Source organism: Aphis gossypii, chromosome 2, assembly GCF_020184175.1.
Source record: "Aphis gossypii isolate Hap1 chromosome 2, ASM2018417v2, whole genome shotgun sequence".
Classification (NCBI taxonomy): Eukaryota; Metazoa; Arthropoda; class Insecta; order Hemiptera; family Aphididae; genus Aphis; species Aphis gossypii.
In genome coordinates, this window is record NC_065531.1 from 67,870,119 (window position 1) to 67,891,393 (window position 21,275).

General features: G+C 25.6%; 1 protein-coding gene across 2 annotated transcripts in view; it reads left to right on the top strand.

The window, feature by feature from the left end:
- The window catches only part of LOC114122213 (atrial natriuretic peptide receptor 1), a 59,037-nt gene that overhangs the window by 13,388 nt on the left and 24,374 nt on the right, over nucleotides 1-21,275 (top strand). The window contains exon 1 of one of the 2 annotated variants that reach the window (XM_050198943.1): nucleotides 3,012-3,160. The exons of the other annotated variant lie outside the window; for it this stretch is intronic. The gene's annotated coding sequence lies outside the window, so the exon portion shown is untranslated. Of the gene's footprint in view, nucleotides 1-3,011; nucleotides 3,161-21,275 lie in introns of those variants that run through there. 2 annotated transcript variants of the gene reach the window in all.

Genomic DNA, 21,275 nt, shown 5'->3' on the forward strand with positions numbered 1-21,275 from the left:
AACACACACACACACACACACACAAATAAAATATATGTGTGAAACATGTACAAACTTAATTTTAATACAACGTAAACAGGAAAAGGATGTTTAAGGTGTATTGTATAAATATATACGAATTGATTAATCAAAACACGTATGATTTATTATCATTATTTTAACAGTTATGATTTTTTTATTGGTACTCTACTCAATTTCGTTTAAATCCAGAAATTGATATAGTATAATTTTTGATTTTGACGAGTATTCAACATTAGTCATGTTCACCAAAAATAGTTTTGTAAGAATTTTGTGACAGTCGACATACGTACTCTATTCGTGTTATTTGAGGCTTTTAACTTTAAATCTAATATAAACCTCATATATTCCATACCTGACGTTGTCAAAAGTACTAATGTACATTTTACACACATACACGTACACGCACACCGGAGAATAATGAGAAACATCTTAGCAAATTCAAAGTGTGGTCGCTAGGGACATTAAGTTTCTACGTTTCTGTCTTTAATGCTTAATGTTTACCAAACACTAATAACTTTTGTCGAGTTTTATTATTTATAACGCTGCGATAATAACAGCAGATTGAAATGTAAAATGTTTGTGTTCTCTGTTATTAGAAGATTAATAAATTCTCGCTTAAGCAAATCTATATTATGAATTATGATTAAACATGATGTTTTTAGTAATAATCGAAATTTTTTTTTATTTTTACTGAGAAATGTGGGGGACACTTACTTAAACGATTTATATCCCAAGACATTTACAATTAATTTACGTTTTGCTCTTATTGGTTCGTAGTAATTAAAGCCAATTCTATTATTTAAATTAGTAAAACGATGTATGAATTATTTTTTTTATGAAATTTAAATCAAATCATTATTTAACATCAGGATTTTTCTGATAACAATGTTGAAAGATATATAGAGATTATAATAATAAACAGAACAACAATGTAACATACATAGACACAGTAAATAATAATAAAATACAAAATTTGACTTAGTTCATCGTTTGGTAAATTCGTCGGGATAATGATCATTTTAGGAAACTAAAGCCAGTTCAGTTTTGTTCATGCGTGTAGCGTTGTAAATGTAGACCATAAAGTTTTCCCATAAGAGCAGGACACCATTTCTGTAGTGTGTTGTTATCATTGTCTCTTCGCACGTGACACCGCAATCATGCTCCGTAGTTACTTCGTGATTCTGAAACAGTATATTTGAGATTAATATTACAACATTTTGACCTCTTGTGGGATTCGAAATTTAGACTATTGTCTGAATTCTATTGTTACTTAAAATAATATTGTTCGGTTGCTATTTGTCTTATGTTTACTTACTTATATATTACTACTATTACCTATGTATATTTTATATTAAAAAAAAAAAAAAAGTTTCTAACTTCAAAATCGTTTATCAGTTTGTTCGAAAGAAAACTATGAATTATTACTTACAGTGTTCCGAAGTGAATACATTTTTTATTAAATCTAGATAATTATGAATACACTCTACTGAAATTCTACGAATATTCGTCATCTTTCCTCTTAAAATTTCACTAGAAAATAATCTATAACAATACACTTTAAAACGAATTATTGCACTGGACATACAAAGCACGTGATGCTAAGTTCATACGTAGTTCTAGATATTATTTTGCGTAGGTATGTCAAATGCTAAAATAATCCTGTCGCCGTGTAGTGTTCGAAAATGATTCATGGTTATCATTGAACTCTAAAATCAATTTCGGATGAAAACTTTTTTACTTTTATGCGTTAAATTTTCCATTTTGTTAGCGCTTAAGTATAACATTTCTATTCAAATACTTATTTACTTTGTGAAACTTTCTAGGTAGATACTCTAAAATGAGATTTATAGAAAAAATATATGTCATTGTTAAATGAATTCTGTTTTACAACAACCGTATAAAATGTTATGTGTAACATCGTTCATATTTTTCCCGTACACGATGGTTGTACATTGTACCTACGCTTTTTATAATAGTTTAAAGTAAAGTTCAAGTCTATTAATAGCATTGCAAGACTTCAATTCGAAATAAAATTATATCATAAATTAATATTATAATGATGTTAAAGGCTAAAAATGTTTTTTTTATTAATATTATTATTTTAAAACACATTGAATTACCTATAAATATATTTATTTAGATATAATAAGAACAGCCTTGTAGAAAAAAATGAAAGTGGTAATTATATTCCTAATAAAGTAATGAATAATAACCATAGCCGGTGTAATTTTAACCTATAGAAAAAATTAAAAAAAAAAAAAATGGTTACCGCAATGCTGTAAATTATATGTCGAGTAAATCACTATAATTATGGCTATGTTAAATTTGAATTTAATGATAGAATATCATTGTATACGAAAAACGATTCTGAGCGAAGACGGTCTGTCAGCTTATACTAAGTGTATTTCGTGACATGTTTTTTGATATAGCTATTAAAGTTATTTATTTTACATTTTTTTTTTGGATATAACGCACGTATTATATTATTATTATTTAATTATTATAACAGTATAAGTATATATTTTATACCATACTAGCTATCTCCCACGTGCTCCACCCCGGGGATAATTTTTTGCAAATTGTGGAGCTGTTTCTTCGTATTATATAGTTATTTCGATCATAAAATACTATAAAGTGTACATACCTTTACTTACGCAAAACAATAATAATTTAAGGTGTTTATAAATTCTCATAAATATATTTATAGATAATAAAAACAATTTTTTTTATCACATTAACATCATTATTTTTACACCCTGCAAAATATATTATATAATAATATTATACGTCGTTAAATGAATTTAAAAATTATAATGATTATTAAAGAACAACAATGGGCATGGCATCCTGTGGGTCTTCACATCGTACAGCCAATCAGCGCTCCACTGACTTATTATACTATTTTTCTATTGGCTATTAATGTTATCGGATGCGTTTAACCTATCTTAACTAGTCTCGAGATTAAGCACGCCAGTCGTAGTTAGAACGCAGTGATCTATACTTCAAACCCCGCAAGACCGTTTAAATCACCGAGCCGTTGTTACCCTTTTCATATACTTCGACAATAACAATTTATTCGTCGTCGATTTTACGAGTATGAGTTCTGAGGTGGGTCGAGGGCGATTGCTTGACTATACAGGTACGCTGTAAACAATTATTATTTTAATATATTGTAATATATAATACATATACTTCGAAATTCAAATTTTATAGAATAGGTACAAAACTTATTTTGTGTAACTTGTTATGTTCCCTTTTCGAAATAAATTAAATAAAGATACACATAATGTCACTATATAGGAACATGTAGATATGTTTCGTTTTTACACCGAAAAGTGTATATACTATTATACTTATAAAATAATTCGGTAAAAATCTGAAAATGTCAAAATAATTGGACATGTTCCCTCACAAAAGAGGTACTAAAAACCTCCAGTATACTTATAGGTTTAAGTATACAACAGTAAAATTATTTAGTGACAATACGTTGAACGGTTAAGATTTGTATGTGTGACAAAAAATTGGTACTTGCTTTTTTAGTATAGATTATATTTATATAACCTTATATAACTCAAAATATAATAACATCTTCCTGTGTTCTTGTGAATACCGTAAAACAGTATAAATAGATACATAGTATCTATAAATAGCTAATAATTTAAAATTAATTGAAATTGTACTGCTTGTAGTTAAGTTCATAATAATATAAAATACATAAAAATGTAAGTTCCAACGAAAATAATTAACATCGTCATTTATCTATAAATAAGTTATGTTGTCTAAATTAGAAATTAAAATGTATACGAAAAATAATTGCTTTTACATATTTATTAGATTTTATGGTTTCAGTATTATAACTGATTATGAGTAATAATACTTAATCTTGTATTAAATTCTCAAAACTTAGATATGACAATATGAGTTTTAATGAATTTCTAACTACAAAATAGTTATTTTTTTGTGGATTTAAAGAAATTCGTAAAAATTTTAACATCTAATAAATATAAAAGAATTGTATTTATAAATTTTAAAACTGATCAATTTATGTTGAATATTGTATTAAATATTCAAAAATTTTAATTCGGTGAATAATTTTAAGTTTTATTTATAGAAGTTAAAAATTAATAATAATTATTCACTGTTTAAAAATTCATGAAGATTGCGTACAAGATAGCTCAAAGTTAGTCGAAATATTTTTAAAATGTTATCGTAAATAAAAAATAATTTAAACTTCTTGGTGAGAGTTTCAAGTACCTATCTTCGGTTATTCGTTTTTGAGGTACAATAAAAAAAAACAAAATCGATTTGGTCTAAATTCGACATTTTTTATTTTTTTCTGCTTATAAAATTTACTTTTGGGAAGTTTTTACTTTTGATCCACCAAAGTATCAATTAGATTCAATTTGCTTCCATAAACCATCCCCGTTTTTAACATTTTTGAAAAAATGTTTTTACTGCCCTATATTGTGTTTACAGACACACACACACACACACACACATTACCTATATAAAAGTAGGTAGGTAACCTTTCTATTTTATAGTAAATATCGAGTATACTATGTGAGTGAGTAAGTCACTTTATTCTTCTATTTATTCATATGACGTGTAAATGCTTAAATCTGAATTCAACGATAATTAATATTGAGCTTATGAAAAACGATTAAATCTAGGATTTTTATATTAAACCAATTGTTTTAACAAACTATTTTGTTATTATGTTGTACCTATTTCATCTTAATTGCTTACAATTTTTAAAAAAATTTTTTGGCTTACTCTATATAAATTAAAATTTTCTAAACCTTTCACTGTTTTTAAGCTATTTATAACTCCTATTTATAGTTTAATATATTATTAACATTTTATCAAATGTCCGTATTTTTCGTTTGGTTTTTCCTGATTATTTTAAAAAACATCGAGTTTTTTCTATTTTGACCTCTCAAATATATCAACTAGATCCAATTTTTTACACGAAACTTCCATCAAAGTTGATGATCGGAGCATTTTTTCTACTAGCAGAGTGTCTTCATAGACAATAAATAAATAAATAAAAAGCACACAAAATTGTAAAATCAATACATCCATCGCTATATGCTCTAATATAATATATATATATATATATTTATATGTATTATCATTTTTACGAAACAAACATTTTAGTGTTTTAGATATAACATGAAAATAATAAATTTTGTTTATTGTAACCTGCTTATTGTTTTTTTGCAAAATTGCTTTTACTTATATTTAATTCAATGTTTTACCCTTTTCTTTATAATGTACAAAACGCATTTTTTCACAGTCTCGAGTGTTTAATTCATAATCTCTAGTTATAAAACACTGTAGTTTAAAAGATATATATATATATTGACTTATAGATAGAGAATCGTACAATCGTATTACACACATATTAAAAGAATAACTTTGCATAAAATATTAATTGTATTATTTAATACATGAATTATACAAGTTGCTTATTTTAATATGAGCAGTTGCATAACTGAGTTATAAGCTATTGGAGGAAAATAATTTATTAACTAAAATCACCACTATAACTTAATTCTTTGTTTTTACATAAACACAAATCTTAACATTTTTATTATGAAAATATAAGTAATTTACCCTCCCAACTAAAAATATGAGGGGTAAATTCTCACCCCCCCCTCCCCGTAATTACTCAATTTATAATATGACAGCGTATACTTTTCCCCTCGATTTTTCTTTTATAATATTTAACTAATCGTAAACAATTTAAAATTGGTTCTGATAAAAACCGGTTTAAATTAAAAAGGAAATCACTTTGACTAAAATCTGTGATGTACAATGACTTAAAAGATTTTAGATGATATTTGTTAGACTTTTTAATTTTTATTAAATCCCACAGTACGAGAATAATAAATTATGTCACTCGAATTTACAACTCATCAGTTGACTGTAATTTATTCACAGTCATCACATTTTAGAGATTACTAAAGAAAATAATCATAAGGTATTAGTCTTACACTATTTTATGATAATGAACTTTATGTAAATAACTATATCATATATTTATCAAATCAGTAACTAATGTTATGTTGCAATTAAATTATTTTTATAACAGTAAAATAAATGTTCACAGATACGATATAATATTTTATGCTTCTTGTTATAATCACCTTGGTAACTGGGAAAATGTTATAATTTACCTTATTTTATCGGTAACTATAATATACCTATTTATAAAATTAATTTAAATGCAGTAATAAACCATTTAATTCGAAGATCGGTTTTTAGTGAATTAGGTTAATTGCATATTAGTTGGTTTTCATATTTTAAGCTCATAAAATGAGAAATTTTTATAATATTAAAATTTCATTAAACACGAACACTAAAACTACACGTGTGTTATCAAACTTGACGTAAAATACTTCTTCTTTTATATATTATTGGTTTCATCATTATTTAAATATTAATCATTTTCGTTATCATTTATAATTTTGCCTAGAAACGTGATTCGTACTTTAGATAATTAAGTACGTGAATTTTCTTACAAATCTATAGTAAATATAGGGTAATGTAGTTGTTTTTTTTTCAACAAGCACATATAATAATTTAATGTTTTTAATCAATACTCTTGAAATTAAATTTTAACATTCAATACAATTATTATTGTCTTGAGCATAAAATATAAGCATATAATGTCTGATTACATTAAGCTTTTATCTATGAGTACTTTTTTGTCCATTCAAATCATGTTATGTTGTATTGCATGATAATAAGACTTGTTATAAAAATTTGTTGTAATTTTATTACGCAGAAATTCAAATAATTTATAAACGAATCAATGAAAAAAAGTTTAACACACCAACAATAAGAGTTTGTTCAATAATAAAATATTATAATATCTCAATTAAATTGTAATAACATTTACAGTTTCTGGTTCCAAAGTGTATGGCTTTGTATATTTTTAGTTTTCTTTTGTAGCACTTTTAATGATTTTATAATAGTGTATTACACATACACACACATTTATACGTGAAACAAACATATAGACTTACTTCATATTTGTAATAAAACGTAAACTGGAAAAGGATTTTCAAGATGTATTGTAGTCTGTAGTATTGTACCAATCTACGTATTCGAAAAATTCATATTTTCTCTCGAAGTCTCAAAATATGTATGGAAGGTTTTTTTTCGATTGGTACTTTACACAGTTTCATTGATAGTCTATTTATTTATGTCGTATTTAGATTTTAACGAGTTGAATTTTGTAAGGAAGTCCTTTGTGCCAAACATTATTAAAGTTTGAGTTAATACGTGATACGCAATGGAATACAATTGTAAAAACTGTTAACATTTTTTCTAATGAAGAGGCAATACTATGTATGTATATATGGAAGAATAAACGATTATTTCTAAAATCCAAAGAGTGTATTTGAAATTATTTTTATAGCTGTAATAGTAATTGAATAATTTCTTTGGAATACAATTTTTTCTTAAGGATTTTTGATAAGAAGAGGTATAGTTCATTGCTATGTATGGCAGGGGGAAATTAGGAGCTGTGGTATGTGCATTTTGATTATATTAATTAGTGTACTAAAAAGAAGGGATGCAAAAAATAGAGGATAAAGTTACAAACTATTGTGAGATAAGTAAAAGATTTGTTCGTTAATTGTTTTATTATACGATTTATTATCAAGTCATATTTTGGAGCCTTATTGTATTTAATGAGTTTTAGATGATGTTCTACTGGAATATAATATTTAAGTAGAAAGTCACAGAATAGAATTTTGGATAAAAAGATATATATATATATATATACATTATACATAATATATTCAATGTATGAAACGTGTATACAGTCGAGGTTGTCTGAATGGGGAAAGAACCTGTTTTATAGATAGAGGGAAAATTAATTTGTCTGGGAATGTAACGTTTAAAATAAAATAACTATGATATAAATTATTTTATAGGTATTGCCTTCATTAAGCCATAAAAATAAAATTTAAAGGGTCATTAGGTTATAATTTTTAGTGTGAACCATAAAGAAAAGTTTTGAATCTTTTATTATTTCAAGCATACTAAATATTTATACATGTTTAAAATCAATTAATATTATTGTTTTTTAACGGATACAAAAATTTTGTATTGATTAAAAATCGATAACGTTCACTGTGACATTGATCTACTTACCATAATATCGACATAGGTTTTATGTTTAAAAATATTTTAACTTGTTAAAATATAGGTAGGTAGATTAACTTATAGGTATTTACATTGATTATACAACAACGATCGTTTAATGCATTTTCACAGTAAAACGCATAAATTAATACGCCAAGCCTTCGAGGAAACTATTCATGTATATATGCACCTAGAGTAAGTTTATCCGAACAATATATATTTTAGCATAATAAATTCGTTCACGAAAGTTTTATTATATGTAAGCAGAGTTGTATTATAATATTAATATACCTATTACCGTTGATCGTTCACGGCGTTGTTAAATAAAATCAATGAACAAAGTCGATAAAAACAATTTGTTAGTATATATTTTTTCTTTATTATTATTATTCAAAGCTTAATGAAATGAAACTCCGCTGGTGCGTGTACGTTATATTGTGTGCGTGCGTGCGTGCGTTTATGTCATCCCGGGGGGACTTATGTTAAATTGCATATCAAACACAATGTTTTTATATACCCCGTAAACGCGCGTGGGTATGGGATTGGAATTAGATTTCTTTTTTGGTTTTTCCGTGTTTTAAAACCCAGCGCGCGAATCGTTGGAATTCAATTTCGACGGAAAAGTAAAAACTCTTTTTAAACACGTGCAAGCGATTCTCGGGGAAACCAATCTAACCGCAATATTTAAAGCCGCTTATGCGCGTATAATAATATAATATGTATAGAACGCATCGATTATACATTAAAATAGTAGCATTTATAAGCTTCTGTTTTTGGCATCATAAGTTTTTAATAGGTACCGATTACTTATTGGCAATTATTATTGATTCGAATCATTATAATAGTATAAGAATCGTAACGATTGTGTTTCATTTTTATCTATTTTTGGAACTATAAAGATAATTCGATCCACAACTCAAATATATAGTTTCTGATAGCAAATTAAATCAACTTAGTACTTAATGGTAGAGGTAGTGGAAGGAATGGGTGAAAAATAAAAACGGTAAGAAGTACTTGTAATTTTCACCATTTATGTAAAATATAATTTTCTATAATTTTCAAAATATTTTGATCCATTCATCTATTTTTAGACATTTAAAATGTATGAATTTATTTTCTTTGAATGTAGTATACAATGTTTTGGTTGTTAAAGAGGTTTGAAAATTAAATACGAGTTTTCTCACTAATTGTTTTAAATTAAATTAAAATTTTTCGTAATTCCACTATCATTTTTATGAGCATTTGAAGTTTAAATTATGACGAAATTAGATACTACGAGTACATAATATAATAACAGTTTCTTATTAAACGATTTTTCTTATTTTGTAATACAAATTTTATAATTAAAAAAATATCAGTCGTTGAAACTCGAAACAAAAACATTCCGCTATATAATTAAAATTATTATTTTATATTTATACATAGAACGCATTTTTCAAAATTTTAAAATTAATTTTAAACTTTTTTATTGGAATTTTAAACTTTTGAATTATTTTAGTTTATTTTAATGTTTGCTAAAAAATAAAATAACATAATTTAAAATGCCACATAATTTATTTTAATAACAGTTTAAAAATATTGGCAATATATTATTAAGATAAATATTATTTTTTATTATTATTGGGACAGCATCAAAAACTAAGGTTATTAGTTTATAAAAATAATAAACAATTCACTACGTATGAACAAATACAGAATTTCATAGATTGAGTAACAGTAGTTACACAGATCATAAATTTTAAGAAAATAAATACACTAATTTTATTGCTGTTATCTTCAATAGTTGGGCTTAGATTTTCAAAGAGGTTGTTTGGAAATTTTTGGTTCCTTCTGGTTTCCAAATGGTTATGATAGTGAACAAGGTATTTGACGTTAAGCGGTTCCCCTCAGGTTAGATTCAGTGCAAGTTCTTCTCTTCGCATACAAATATTTTATAAACAATTGAATTCGAATTTTGACATTTTAACGAAAAATTATTATATTTCTAACAATTTTAATTAATTAATTCATATTATTCGATTTCAAACTTTTTACCACTACGCATAATATTTTTAATTTTATTTAGCATTATTTTCATTATTAATACAATACGAAATTTTCAAAATATTTTGATTCATTTTAAACTGTTATACCACAAACTTATTCAAATCATTCTAATGTAAATCGTTATTGAATTACAAGTTTACAAAACTAATTTATTCTACCGTATTTCTAGTAAAAAAATTAATTTCCAATTGCAAATATATGTATATAAATTGTAAAGACATAGGTAATAAAATAACCTAAGAAATATAAGTCGACAAATCATCTCCGTATTTTACCGTACCTGCACAATAATTAATCATTGAATTCACAAGTGAAATAATTTACAATACACTAATCTACTCAATGATAATAGGTACACTCAACACTTACTGTAGTACAACAAAGCGATATATCTATTTTTATTATTTTATTAGAATACTCCTTGGCGTCGCAGGTCATCGGGAATTAATGCATTTGACATTCGTATTTAATTTTTAAGTGATGTATGAGCTAAATAATAATGATAAATTTATTTTAGTTTATTTACTAAACTAATTTGTCTTATCTCGATTCTCGGAAGAATAAAAATGTATTGACTATTGAAAGTTACAGCCTAAGAGTTACTACGGATATTTTAAGTCTTCAGAATTATATCTATAAGATTTATTATACACTAAGAATTATTGCGCTATTCGATCATTAGTGAGAGAAAAAAAAATATATATATATATATCGATATAATTTTGAAGATAAATGTATTATTTTCAGTAGGTACCTATAAATAATTCATGTATGAGTGGTACGTCTAATACATAATACACGATAGATATGGACATCTCAGATCAATAAGATATCAAATAGAATAGACATTTTACTGAATTTCCATCATCGCATGACCGTATAATAAAATGTGAAAGGAAAAATTGTACCTCCAGAGATGCTTCTCGGAAAAATATCAAAAGCATTTGAATAACAACTGTCACAAAATACAACATTGTACAACTTAAGATATAAGTAATACGCGTATTTCAAATCATACGTGAAAGAGACGAAGTCCACGCTACATTATATTATGACAGCTATCTATAAGATATAACCCAGGCGTGTCCAACCCGCGGCCTGCGGGCCGAATCCGGCCCACGAGAGCATTCCAACTGGCCCGTGACCATTTTATAAAAATTAGAAATTCGTTTAGGTAAAAAAAATAAAATAAGTTTAACAATGATTTTAAAAAGGATTTAAAGGATTAAAAAATATTGTAGAGTTTTTAGTTTTAATTATTAAAATTGGATATAGAAAATTGTACAATAAAATGTTCATTTTATCAAAATGACCATGATAAAAAACCATGATGTAGGTATTACGGCCAGCAGTATAAAATATAAATATAAATTTTGAATGAGGCTCGCAAGTTGAAAACGGTTGGGCACGCCTGGTATAACCTATACCTAACAAAAAAAAACTATTTTACGATTACGATTTGTTTGACACACGAGGTAAACCATTGAAATATAATTATTATTTGAACGATAATTAAATTAGTTAAACAATAATTTATTTTAATACCTATTGTCGTGTTGACTTAAAACGTAAAATGTAGATTTGCTTTTTGAATATTATCGTTTTTGTATCGTATCATTGCGCACGAATGAACATAATATATTATATTCGATTTCAGTTAAATAATTATTATAATACTGTTGAATTATTTTGAATGCGTTTTATAGTTGTTTTCGGAATTGATTAAAAAGGGTGTTTTATTACAGATATATTATAATATTAAACAGCAGTGCATCAAATGTCCTTTTTTATCTTTTCACAAAAATTCTATGCATATGTATTATGACAACAACCCTTATGACGGGCCTATACATCATAATTTAATATAATATAATATAAGGCTAAGGCTATTCATCTTGGAATAAATATCAAACATCAATAGACACCACTTAATTAATAAAATAAGTTAAAACTAAAAATTTGTTTCCACGTAAAAATTAATATCCATACGATTCGAACTTGTAAATACTTTGATTTTGTCTTTGTGTAGTAATGATGTAGACAAGCGGTTCGACTACCACGTGCAACCCTTAAATAAATTTACTTTAAATCGTAAATTCTAAAATTCAAAATTCTATAAACAGTGAATAAAATGAAATACTTATTTTATAATTGTAATTAGGTATTATTATAATATATATATTATATAATAATAATAAAATAATATTGCGCACTGCTGTGGCTTTTTATCTTATCTTATTATTTTTATTTATTTTATTTTTCTACTTTCAACTTATTGTGTCTTGTATTGAATGACCACTTGGACAGATCACAAGTAGGTTGGTACCTACAATAATAAATGTATTCATTTCCACCTCGTTAATATTTTATTCTTCGCTAGATTTAGTGAACAGTTTTAAAGTTTTATATTTTTAATTAGTATTACTAAAAAATGTCTGGTGCCGGCGAATAATTTTCTAAAAACTATATATTTAGCCTTTTCTAAAATTCTAGTGAGGACAGCTGATTTAGACACTTCCAGATTTAAAATATGAGTGTATGTGTTTAGTTTGTAAACAATTTTAGCATGTTTTACAACAAAAACTTTTGAGAATAAACCGAATTAAAATGCTATAACACATTAATGAAAATATAATCTGTCGTTTTAATTATTATTCTCGTATTTTTATCATTCGTACTTTCTGTAAAGTTTTTGCTCTTCAGTGTTAAACGGTACGGAAAATATCATAATCGTGTTGGCGCGTGTGTTCATATATACCATACAGAATACCTATGCTGCAAGAATGGTCGGCAACTCGAAAAACATGGACGATAACTGCAACTCAGTTATAAAATGTTTAAAGTTTAATAAACCGGAGCAACCCTAAAAGACACACGATTGCAGTTTCATCATCATTCTTCTTTATACCGTTGGAAAAAAAATACAATCTTCCGAGTAGTATTAAAAAGACTAACGGTAACCGACACCCCGAAACCAATATTATCCCAAAAACATATTACTTTGTACTTTTTTCTATATTTAGTATTTACTTATGTAAGTACTAAAGTACGTGGTTTATGGTGTGTAAGATTTCTATGTCCCGGAAATTCGTGATTCACTAGCAAGCTCGCATTTTTTCTCATATGTCTTGTAGGTGCCTATAAGTAACCTAGGTTAACCTGCCTATATTGTATTTAAATTCATTCTGTTTTCATTATTATTTTTTTTTGTATTCTCTTAAGAAATAATTTGATTCGAAAATAATTTTAATAGTTCATTATAATTTGTGAAAATTGTCTGAATATAATATGTAAATACGTATGCATATTAGCCTGAATATCACATAGATAATTAATATTTTTTAAAGAACCGATATTTAGAATTATTATTCTTTGTACTGAAAATTTGATAACTATAAACTAGGTACCACTCGTATATAGTTAAAATTCCAAATAATATGCGTTTAAATTCTCAAAAATCATTTACTTAATAATTTATAGAAAAAGCATGGTTCTTAACCAAACAAAGATAGAACAATGGAATACTCAAGTTAAATTTTTAATTATTTAAAGTTATGACCATTTAGCTTACTTAAAAATTTAAAAAATTTTAATTTTAATAAATTAATTATTAAAAGGTAATAAAAGAAGATAATGCTTGTTATTTAGTTAATCACCTCACGTAAAAAGGATAAAATTAGTTGTATATTTTCAACTATATTTCCTAAATCGGAGCATTTCAAACTATAGTTTTGGGCTTAAATTTAGAAACATAAATATATCTACAGACAATTGTTTATAAATAAAATAATAGTAACATAGGTTAGGTAATGCAAGTCGTTTACCAATTTATAGGAACTTTATATTGTGGCTTATTATTTCACAATTTCTAAGTTATATCACGACCAAATATTGTTCAGTTATTATAAATCTATTAAAACATTTATAGACACATTAAACACGTAAACAATATTATACTCCAACCAATTTATCAATGCAACTATATGTAGATTATTGTTATGTCAAAATTAATTTATTATTATACGCCTTAGTGTCTTGTACAAAGTTTGTTTGTGGCACATATATGTCATCGTAACAAATTCACATCTACGATTTCATAGCAGAAATATCGATTATACATTGTCAAATTTAAACAACAAGTATATATCAAGATGATTTACTAAGCATGTTCACTTCTCCCTCCCATAAATTTTCCATCAAACGATATATTTTTTATTCAAATTCCAAAATTTTGAATTTCGTATTACCCTTACTAAGATGGTATTAAAAAATACCTTCTTAGAATTTTTTATACAATCCGAAAATACATTCTTGGCTAGACAAATTTTTTTTGAATGAGTACCATCTTAACATTGTTACTCAGATGAATATTTTTGAAAATATTGACTCTTCTAAATCAAAATTTTAGTGAGTAGTATCTGAGTAATTAAACTTTATATACCAAGAATAATACTATAATAGTCTTTAAATAATGGTTTTCCATAAAATTTAATATACCTACATATCGTAATATTAAGTCTAGTTTTTATTATACTTGGATAATTTTTTCAAACTACGAAATTGTAATTAATTTATCTTAATAATTTCATTTTAAAATGATCCATATTTTCTAAAAATTTTGTTTTGAACTTTATTAACCTTATTACTTAGTGTCTTAGTACATAAAGTTTAATAACTCAAAAGCTACTTATTTGAATTTCGATTAAGACACATTAAAACATACAAAAAAAATACTTAATTAAGAAATAATATTAATAAAAAAACAGGTAGTCGTTATTTGAAAAAAGTAGGTGACTTATTGTACAATTGCACTATGTGTCAACAAATTTAAATTCAATTATAAACCATTGTATGTGATAAAAAACGATTCGGAAAAATTACTGACTAACTTTTTAGTACCAAAAGGATATCAAACAATTAATAATTTAATAATAACATTGAGGTTCATATGTTCGTATTATTTTTTCCAGATTATTTTATAAAGTACTCTTAATTTTCAATCTTAACCTCCTAAAATTACTAATTTAATACATAAAACTTGTATCGCAGTTAATGATTAGAGCATTTTTTGCTACTAGAAATAGTGTTTTCTGTCATCATTCAAAAACAAAAAAATTACATCATTGTAAAATCAATACATTCATTACTACACTTAAAATCTTTAATAAGTTTATATCACTGCGAGGCACTCGGTAAATAGCATAAAAAAGTATTAATATTTAAAAATATGGTCCTTTTAATAATATTCAAAAATTCTAAAAATCAGAATAAAAGGATATTAAATGAACATGCGTAATAAATCACACAATATAGCCTTGTTCTAATATTTCCATCTGTTTAAATAGGTACGATATTTCACGTAAACTTACGTATACTATATGTGTCTTGACGAACCAAACTTTTCAGAGACATCCTTAACTAGAGCTCATACGCTTTTGGTTAGTCTTATCTCGACAGATCCAATAAATCCAAATTCAACGTATACGCCTACGCTAACTAAATGTACCTATAGGATTCTTCGTGTAAATATTTGTTCGATATCACGTATTTGACAAATAACTACATGTTATAGGCACCGTTACATGTTATAAATTAACAGAGTGTAACCGAAAGGACTGACAATAATTTAGTAGCTAAAATTATGTAGTAGGTAATTAAGGAATAAGGAATACCTTTATTTTCAAAAAATTTTAATTTTTCTTTTAAATTTCCAGTTATTAAATAATATAGTTTATTAATAATTACATTTTTTATTCTTTTCTATTTTACTATTCCTATGAATCCGTAAATTTATTTTATTTTATATTCCATCAAATATATTTGAACAGATGTGTTTACATGTAAGTACACTTATGTTTAAACGCTCACTTTGCTGTTTGATATTGTTCCAATTTCTTAAATCATATAATTATATGAGGTAGGTATGTGAATAAAACTTTTTCTTAGTATTGAGTTTTAATATTATTATGAATATTCTATGATCAAATAAGTACATAAATATATACTTATATAAAAAATAATTCATGCATATAAAAGATGTAATTTTCCAGTGGTGTAGCTAAATGGGGCTGCAAAATAAAATATTAGGAAAATTAAAAAATGCTTTCGGCGTTCAATGAACGTATTATGTAGTACAAAACCATATACCTATTTAAATTGTAATTTGTTTGGAGGTTGTTGCAAAAATCTACAATTATATATACCCACAACATCAGCATACCAAAAGCATGAAGGATCCTAGTCCTATATAACAAATTATCCACCTTACCCAAAGGCAAAATTCTGATTACGCCACTGGAATGTTTGCTTTCATTCATCTATATTATATAGAAGTAATATAACTTGATGTATCCAATAAATAAATGTTGGCTGATTCTTGTATAATGTACAAACAGTATCGAAAATACTTCTGAGAAATAACTTGACCCTATAAAAAGTAAAAATATATAGTTTTTGATCCCTAGAGGTTTTTTAATAATGTCTTCAAAGACTATTGAATCCACTGTCTATTGCAAATATTACGATTAAATATATTTAATATTATTATACCCATTATATAAAGATAATTAAATATTTCAATATATTTAATTAAACCGTTAAAAATTATTTTCATGTCGAAAGCCATTTAATATTTTAATATAATCATATTAATTATTATTAGTTACTTCTTATTAGTCATTACTTATTATACTACCACTTGAAATATAAGACCAAATATTATGCTCTTAAATGTATAATAATATTTATTTTTCCGTTATTATAGAATACTAGGTATTCACTATGAAAACAAGCAGTGATGACTAATAAACTAAAAATAATATTATCTGAGCCTACTGTATAAAGATTAGATATTATTCTTATAATATTATTCTCTTCGAAGCACAACGTATAACATTTAATAAAAAAATTAATAAATTATTCAATTATCTATACTTACATAATTTTTATCGTGTTGGAGTTGTTGATAGACAAATATGAAGAGTATAACTATAGAGTAAAAGTATAATATAAACTTTACACAGACTTGAAAAAAATTAGGGATCATAATTAAAAATACATACCTACTCACATACTATGATGTAATATGTATTATTAAACTTACCAAGTATTTCATATACATGGAGATTAAAAATAAAATTAGATAATAAAAAAATAACAAAATTACTCTACAAAATAATTTTTTTTTATTAGAAATCAAAATAAATGGTTACAAATTAAACAAATTTCAAATGAGTACAGTTTTGATTACCTACCTCCTGTAAGCTAATAGCTTGTGTTGGAGGTAGGGAGTTATTATTTATACTTAATAATCGTACTGAAATTTTACTTTTAATTATTTACAAGTATGTTATTTAAAATATTATATTGCGTATTAAGAATTGAAATTAAAATTTTCTAAAACCCTAAAAAAAAATATATTACCTATAGTTAAGTAGTATTTATTACCAGTATAAAATTGTATGCATGAATATCATCGATTAATTGCAATACTTTGATATTCAGGAGTAAAGCTAAACTACCTAATTTTTTTTTCAAAATTTGTAATGCGCCATAATCATTAAGATAAAATTACCAATTTATATTTGTTTAACAATAACAAGCAATTATTCCGCCCATATAAATACTATACATATATTATATTTATATAGAAATGCGTAATAAATTTATTAGTTCATTAATTTTCTACGAAAATCTAAGTGAATTCTGAATAAATTTCATTACTACATGTTGTTAATTTATGCATATCAGTGTAGTAGAGCAATAATGCAGTTTTCTCGAAATAAGTATTATACTACCGCAGAATCAATCGAGTTAAATAAATAATAATTTGAATAATTATTAAAGTCTGCCTAAACTATCCGATCGTGAAATGATTTTTTTCAATTTGATCTCTCCTCGTTTATACATTTCTTGTTTAATAGTATAAAAAACAAAAGAAATCGTTGGAATGACATGTCAAAATTTTTTCTACCATATCATACCACACACGCAGAAATACCAATCAACAATATCATCGTCTCCTCCATAGATAAAACAAAGCTTTACAAACTAGAAATACCAACAAATTATATCATAAATACCACACACGTATGACAACGATATAATAATAACAATAATAATGATAATAAAACAATGAAAAATGTAACGTTTTCAACAATTACAACCTATATTTTATTTGTACGGTACACCCAATTCATTGTACTCGTATTAATTACGATCAAACCCACATCCATGATATTTTTCACTAGTAGTCCTCATTAGTTAAAGGTCTAATCCCCATGAAATCATATACAACAGTTAAATATACGTTTCATAATAACAATGTACAGCGATTCACTCTCCAATGCACTGGAACATGAGCCAATAATTTTCGTGTTTCTGAAACCAAAGGGTACACCGATAACAATAAAATACTAAGTGCATAAAACAATAAAGTATTTGTAAGACACACATATATATATTTTTTAATTCGTCTGCTTGATGTTGAAAATATAGTGTTTTTTGCTGAACATAATTATTATTATTTACACATTGATTGTTTAGTATATTTTTATGTTTGGATACGATTCTCGATAAGTTATTTAATATTTAGGTACTCGTTGAGTTACATTTGCAGAATAGTTGGAATAGTTTTGAATAGATAAATTTAAGTCACAAACCAAACATAAAAATAATATCAATTGACGGTCAAATGAAAGTGATAAATGACATTGAGATCATTTCAGTCGTAATATACTCGTATTAATAAATATATATTTATTCCTATTTATAAAAAATAATTACCAGCTCAATCCTTAACAATATATTTCTCATCGTATGTATTTCTCATCGTTTAGTTAAATAATATTAATATAAAATATGTTAACTCGTAGTTTTATTTAAGAATACAAGTTTACATTTCAGTATATAAATATAATATGTGCGATATAATTATTATTTATTTTATCATTTGTACAAATATGATATTTTCTTTCGGAAAAAATACGAGATAGAAACTATCTTAATATCGACTCTTGAAAAAAGTTTATACGTATATAACTGCAAGTTATAAACTTATAACTATAATATTAAGCAGATAAAAAAAATGATATTAGTTTTAGTGGACCTAATAATATTTGTACAACTGAAGTATTTTTAAAAATATATTGATAATAATTGCCTAGTATAAAATCAAATAATGTAACTCGAGTTTAAGTCGATAGGCATACACTAATTTAAGCTTTCAAACGTTCTTATAAAAAAAAATCAAGTTTTTATGCGATTAATAACTAACTGAAATAATTAAAATGACGATCGAAATCGGGTAAACGGAAAACTGGTATGGTCTTTATAAACATGGAATACTGGTGCGCGATCCACAATACCTAGACCAGGTTTTCCAAATTTTTATGAAAAAAAAAAGAATACAATGTGAAACGATTATTTTTAATTTTATTTTACTGACAATCAATAGGAAACCACGAGTGACTTTTGAAAATTATGTTAGTGGGAAGTCTGGGAGCCCAATTATTTTTTCCACACTTATAGACTGTACAGTGTACACGAAATCACTCTAAGTAATGGCAACAGAACAAACAATTTTTGTGAAGGGTAGAATAGCTATTTCAATAAACTTGTTGGAACAAATAATCCATCATTTTGGTCGGTAATTAAGTGTATCCAACAAGATGAAGCGACAACGTGGATTGAAAGAACCCGTTTTTAATCAAACGTAGACAATACCTAACACCTAAAAGTTCAAATAAAATAAATAAATAAGTTTGCAAGACAGACTACACAACGAATGTTAGAATTATTTAAATTAATTGATTAAAATAGGACAATTTTTAAATAATAATATTGAAAAGTGTATAAAATAGTTATTATTGATCATTGTAAATATTTTAGGACCCCTGAAAATTAAATTTTGAAAAGTATCAGTATTCTATGTTTTTTTTTTCTTTTGTTATAAACTCTATGAACCGTACCAATATTCCGACAATCCAAAAACTGGCACTGATGATCAAATTCGTGGAATAGAACGTTAAAGTACAAACGCCATTTAAATATTATATTGTGTAATATTTTCCTGTTCGATACGTGCTGTAGTCAATATTTCATGCAATTTTCACGCTCTTAAAATTAAACTCGTTATACTATTCGGACGAATAAATATTATTTTTAATTAGTTAATTTTCACGTTGAAAAATAAACGACCTTAGAGAAATATCAAATAACTTAGATATTGTAGTTTTTATTATTGTTCAACTATTATTTGTTATATTTTTTTTCGTTCTTTACGGTGTACAGATAAAACATTCGACCGGTGTGAAATTTTCACAGCATAAATTCTTGGGAAGCCATTTCCAGGAAATTTATGAGTTTATCGAACTGAAGACTTTCGTATGTTTGTACTATAGGTTTTTACTCGTTGGTCTGCCTTGGGGTTTATAATATTATTTTATTATTTATTTTCTTTTGGCCTTATCAAATTAAATTCCAGCAACCTCGCGTTCGGATATACATAGATAGAAATATTGTAATGCAACCCCCGATTTTAACAACGATGCTATAAAAGGATTCTTGGTGTAAAGTGTATTGGTAGGTAGTAATAAATGTTGTCCTTAATAATAATAATGAATCATATTTTTCCACAAAGCTTTTACAATAACAATACCCGGTCATCTTGAAAGTATAAATTTACAAATTATTACTATAGATAAAAACGCAAAACCAAAAAAAAAAGTAAAATAATAATGATAATAATACTCGTAATAATGAAACACACAATGCTCTAATCTTTAGGACGTAGAATCTATAAAATACTCTTATAGCTGTTAATTATACAATTGCGTATAATTATTTATAAGTCACGACGTCAAATCATACTCGATGAGGATGTTTTAATGTTTTCAATTTAAACAATGATTGGTGCGATACAAATAAAAGTATTTTTAATACGCAGTACTCTAAATACCTTGCAGGTTACTCTAATAATAATGTAATTAATATAGTTGTAAAAAAAGGTCAATTTAAATAACTTTTAAAAGTATAAAAAGTTTGACGCAGCT